A 6493-nucleotide genomic window follows, 5' to 3' on the forward strand; every position below is an offset into this window, starting at 1 on the left:
GGACCATAAATTTGTCAAGTGTCCTCAAAATGTTCAAGTGCTCTTTTTGTTTGTATAATTTTTTTTGCACAAAAGCATTTTTAGCTGTATGAAGTTAAGTTTGCAGATGTGTGTTTGTGTTACCGAGTCTCAATAGGGTTCACCACATTGTCTAACGCGAGTAATAAGCGCCTTATAGTTGCGTGATCAAAGTTGCATAATGCTAGCCGTATAGATTTTGATTTGAAATTGTACAGATTTTCAAAATTACTAATGAACTATAGGCTCTGTCATTTTTATGTATATCTGCCCTACCTAAACAGCCGTCTCTAGAATAGTGCCCTTTACAGCTATAATTTACAAATGCCCTTTGTATCGTGTGTGTTGTTTTGTTGTTGTTTTTTTGTTTTTTTATAACTGCCCACCTAGACTGAGCCGTCCCTAGAATAGGTCCAGTTAAAGTTATAATTTACAAATGCCCTTTGTATCGTTTTTTTTTTTTTTTTTTTTGTGTGTAGAACTGCCCACCTAGACTGAGCCGTCCCTAGAATAGGTCCAGTTAAAGTTATAATTTACAAATGCCCCTTTATATTGGTTTGTTTTATGTACGACTGTTCTACCTATACAGAACCGTCGCTAGAATAGTTCCAGTTTAAGTTATAATTTACAAATGCCCCTTTGTATCGTTTTTTAAAATGTATAACTGCTCTACCTAGACTGAGCCGTCCCTAGAATACTGTCATTTTAAAGTTATAATTTTCAAGTGCATGACAAATGCCACTTTGTATAGGTTGTTTTTTTTTTTTTTTTTTTTTGTAGGCTGCAGGGTTAACATGAAAACCATGGTCAGTTGAAAAGTAATCTTACTGGCCCTTCTCAAATTCAACTAGCCCTCCAATTATCACATTGAAAGTTAACTGCGCATTCAAATTCAAAACGTGAATGTTCTTTGTTATATAATCCAATAACCGATGATTAAGTAATAAATGTGCTCCAGTGGTGTCGTTAAACAAAACAAACTTGTTAAATAATAACCATGTGCTCACCGTATATACTAGTAGTCTGTTTGCGTCAAAAAGAAACCGATAAATAAATAAATGAATAAAGTGAAAATTCATACAAAAACATGGTAATAAAGTGAAGACTAAAGGCTAGAACAGCCAATGAATGCTGCTTGACTTGCATTGTCTCTTAAGTAAAATACAATGCAGTATAAATAAACTAAAGGTAGAACTGCGCGTGCTATAGTAAACTCGTTTGGGAGTAACAGTCCTCTTTGAGGCGACCAAGAGGGATGAAATTTCAGTAAAGAATTTCCTTGGCAGTGGTTGTACTCCTATAGACGAGGGAACTAGACAGAGATCCATGGATTCATCCACTATTTTGCCCTAATCATGTATTACGGTTTTGTCGTTCAGAGTACCTTGGATGTTCCATCAATTGCTTTAAAACGTATATTAGAAATGAAGATTTAACCTATGCAGTTTGACGGTAATATGTAAATAATTTTCTTTTTAATTTACACTGAACTCCCCCCCCCCCCCCCCCCCCAAATGAATATTTTCTGCCTCAGTAAAGTTTGATAACGCGCGCGCGTGTGTTGGTGTGCGTTTAATATGGATATTGTAAATGTTACAGAAGTAGGCTACATATGGAAAAAAAATATCTGTAAATAAATAAAACATTTTACCAAAATATACGATATACATTTTTTTTTTTTATCATAAAGGATAAAAGCGTACTGATCTGTTGTTATGTCATATACTATTTCTTCTGCTGCCAGACCTGTAGTTCGCGCCAGCACAGACGCAGTGTGTTTTGTCACATTCGATTCAGTTTCAGTGTGTTTCTTTGTTAACTGGCACCATAATCGTCAGACGCTAAAATCGATGGTCTCCCAACGGACTATTTTTGTAAAATTCTTAGTCGCTCTTAACCAATAAAGGTCGCCACGGGCGACCGGGCGACTGCTAATTTTCAACTCTGTCTAACGCTATATCTGCCGTACCTAGACAGATCCGTCCATAGAATAGTGCCCTTTAAAAATTTTTTTATCAAAGGCAAATTATAAAGAAATATATGATTGCCATACTTATATACGAAGCAAAGTTGATTCTATGGCTTTTTCCTGGGCCCCCTTCCTGTTGTCCCGTCCCTGGTCAACGCTAAAATTCACGATTTAGTGATTGAGATCTAAGAGTAACGGGTTTGAACTCTTCTAAATAATATTTTTTTAGTTATAAAACTCCAAAAGAGGAAGTGATCACTGTCTGGAAATGGGTAATTTTGCTATCACGATGCCAAGGGAAAAAACCACATTCTTGGGTTATAATATTATGCAAAATAATGCTAAAAATTGTTTTAAAATTGCTCATTTTGCGATTCAGATGCCAAGAACAAGCATTTAACGACTGGTACATCAAAGGCCGTGGTATGTGCTATCCTGTCTATGGGATGGTGCATATAAAAAAAAAAACCTTTCTGCTAATCGGAAAGAGTAGCCCATGAAGTGGCGACAGCGGGTTTCCTCGCTCGATGCGCGGTCGGTCTGGGATCGGTCCCCGTCGGTGGGTCCATTGGGCTATTTCTCGTTCCAGCCAGTGCACCACGACTGGTGTATCAAAGGCCGTGGTATATACTACCCTGTCTGTAGAATGGTGCATATAAAAGATCCCTTGCTGCTAATCGAAAAAGAGTAGCCCATGAAATGGCGACAGTGGGTTTTCTCTCTCATTATCTGTGTGGTCCTTTACCATATGCATGACGTCATGCAGCCTGATTAAAATTAGCTCTACCATGTAATAGTGGAGCTAATTTTAATTAGATTGCACGTCATATAAGCGTAAATAAAATGTTTTGATTGCGTCATTAAATAAATCATTTCTTTTTTTTCCCCTTCCTTCCTTTTGTAATTGAAATTAAAGCAATATTTGTTTAATGACCCTTCAACACATTTTAAACTATGGATGTCTTGACTTCCAAAATTTCGATTAAAGTGTATCCTAACCGGACGCGGGCGATGCGAGCGATTGTTTTTAGATATCGATTTCAATCGCCGTAACCGGATGCGTGCAACGAGACAGATTTATTTGTCGCGCCGTACGCGTGCAGTTACGGTACGGTGATTTGAAATCAATGCTTTCTAAAATAAATAATCGCTCGCGTCCGGTTAGGATACAGCTTTATGCTACACGGATCCCGTGACGGCAATCTAATTAAAATTAGCTCCACTGGTTAATTACTATTACCTGTTGATCTAACAGCACCCCGTGGGAGCTCATGTCCAGCTGACCTTTCATTCGACCAATCAAAGCCTTACTTGCAAAATCATGCCAGTGATTTGAGAAAATAAAATTGAAAACATTCGGAATTATATAAAATTCGTTTCAAGACGAAAAAAACCCCAAAACTGTGATGGTATAGCCATAAAATCTGTTTATACTAGTATGCAATCCAGAGTTTATTACTGCACATTTCTTATTTTTGATAACACATGGGTTGTTTACACACGTCACCAGTGTCATACATCCAATAAAAAACAACACGGTGAAAATAGATTAAACTGTGACGTATAGTTAAGCTGACAATCATGCCTGTGACGTGTAAGTTAGCTACAAGTTCAGCGGCTGTAAATACCTTTTTAGTAAAAACAAATATGTTACAATTGCTTAAAATCTGGTTTTTGATGTAAGAAATAGAATAATACATTTGTGTCCGTTAGATACCATTTATCTCACAACTCGTTGTTCAAAAACGTATCAAACTCGCATTTTAAACCAACTCATTGTCAAATTGTACCTAATCCTCTGAAATACGAGGTCTCTAAATAGAAGAGAGGTACATGCACATACATTTACGAGTGTGTGTGCAGGAATTTTAGCAGGATCTAGACTCTGGCGACCGATGCAGAGGCAAGTCATGCTGTCCAAAACAATATATCGAGAGAAAAATATAATTTTCTCAAGCTGATAGGGGTCAGAAATGATAGAAATGAACAGTACAGTTAGCTATTTTAAGTCAAGTATACTTTTAGAAATAATATTTGGATTACTTTGCCACCAATAAAGCTGGTCTGACTATTGCCACTAACGACCGCTGGTAGTAAGGGAGCATAGTATGTGGTTACAAGTGCGTCATAATAATGCCAGTGGTAACTACTGAACTCTCTCCGAAATGGTCAGACTAAGCCCTCAGTTAAAATGGCAAATGACAGGTGTGTGGCAGAGATAGTCACAAGAGACGAGCACCTGTCGTGGTTGGAGAGACAAGGACTGGGATGTGGAGGTGGACATAAAAAGAAGTTGAAAGACAGCGAGGAGCTGCCAGATTGGAAAGAAATGAGATGGAAGTCAAAGGAGAGAAAGGAAAGTGGGCAGTGGGATAAAAAAAAAAAATAATAATAATAAAAATTTGGATTTAGAAATGCCCTTACAGGATTTAGATTTGACTACATCAGTATTAATGCATATAGAAACAGACACAGACATGGCTTGCCCCGAAGTCCCCATATTGCCGTGACATTTTCTGTGTCCACTGAATACTGACCAAAGTCTGGTGCAATCTCAATACCGGACCGACCTCGTTGGCGTCGTGGTAGGCCATCGGTCTACAGGCTGGTAGGTACTGGGTTCGGATCCCAGTCGAGGCATGGGATTTTTAAGCCAGATACCGACTCCAAAACCTGAGTGAGTGCTCCGCAAGGCTCAATGGGTAGGTGTAAACCACTTGCACCAACCAGTGATCCATAACTGGTTCAACAAAGGCCATGGTTTGTGCTATCCTGCCTGTGGGAAGCGCAAATAAAAGATCCCTTGCTGCTAATCAGAAGAATAGCCCATGTAGTGGCGACAGCGGGTTTCCTCTCAAAATCTGTGTGGTCCTTAACCATATGTCTGACGCCATATAACCGTAAATAAAATGTGTTGAGTGCGTCGTTAAATAAAACATTTCTTTCTTTCTCAATACCGAGTAGGTGTAAACTTTTCTTAAATACAAAAAGTCAAACACATACATACATTTGTGAAGCACTAAACAGCTTCAGGGGTATTTTAAAATGGTGGGCAGGATGTAGCCCAGTGGTAAAGGGCTTGACTGATGCACAGTCGGTTTGGGATCAATACCATTGGTAGGCCCATTGGGTTATTTCTCGTTCCAGCCAGTGCACCACGACTGGTATATCAAAGGCTGTGGTATGTGCTATCCTGTCTGTGGGATGATGCATATAAAAGATCCTTTGCTACTAATGGAAAAATGTAGCGGGTTTTCTCTCTATGACTATGTTAAAATTACCAAATGTTTGACATCCAACAGCCAATGATTAATAAATCAATGTGCTCTAGTGCTCAAACTTCTTTTTTTACTTAAGAGTGGCATGATTATGGTTACAAGAAAATTGCATGTAATAACTTATAATTGTGAATACACTGTTCAGTAATCATGATTAAAATCATGATTACATTTCCACAAATAGTGAAATGATGTTACTAGCATGAAACTGTTCACTTCGGTTCAGGTTGCTAATGGTTAAAGTTAAAGTATGTTTTGTTTAAAGACACAACTAGAGCACATTGATTTATTAATCATCAGCTATTGGACGTCAAACATTTGGTAATTTTTAACTTGTAATTTTAAATGAAACCCTCTACATTTCTCCATTAGTAAAAAAATCTTTTAAATGCACTTTCCCATAGACAGGACAGTACCCACCATCGCCTGTAATATACCACTTGTGATGCACTGGTTTGGATGGTAAAAACCCCAATGAGATGGTTTGATCCTATGATACAAGCACTTCAGGCGAGCACTCTACCAACTGAGCTAAAGCCAGACCTGCTAATGGCAAGAACAGAATGATGATATTTTATTTGTTTCACAAAACAAGAAACAAGAATTCTGTAGATTTAAATGTCTCACCTACCACAAACTTATTGAAATCAATGGATGTTTACAAAAAAATAATTGAAATTTAAATTAATTTCATATACATGTACTAAATAATTAATGCAAAAACAAAAGAAGCATTATAATAATAAACGCTATGAAAATTCAAGCATTCTGAGAGTACTGCTAAAGCAATACATGTTCCCTACTGGACATGCTACCTCCCAACTGCCAGGCCCCTTCAACCCCAAGAGTTGGAGACCAACACCATCTGGTCAGGAGCGGTACCAGTTCCAGTACGTCGAGAAGAGTCGCACCTTCTACTTGACGTCTGAGCGGAACGGGGTGTATCGGCAAGCACTGCTGAAATCAGACATGGATAATCCAGTGGATTATCAGGCTGATACTTCCAGAAGATTACCCAGCCTTACTTCGGGGAGAGTGCTACACTGACCTGCCTCACTTCTTCCCGAGGTTCCGAACCGATCATCCCAACATCTCGCCATGAGTTCCACCAAACCTCTCCTAGGGCAAGAACCTCCTTTTTATGGCTTAGTTGGACTTTAAATCTTTTGGCCGTGGTTCAAAATTTTATGTAAAGTTTTTTGTAAACAGTCCGACACACTTTACTTTG

Source organism: Gigantopelta aegis, chromosome 1 (genome assembly GCF_016097555.1).
Source record: "Gigantopelta aegis isolate Gae_Host chromosome 1, Gae_host_genome, whole genome shotgun sequence".
Taxonomy (NCBI): domain Eukaryota; kingdom Metazoa; phylum Mollusca; class Gastropoda; order Neomphalida; family Peltospiridae; genus Gigantopelta; species Gigantopelta aegis.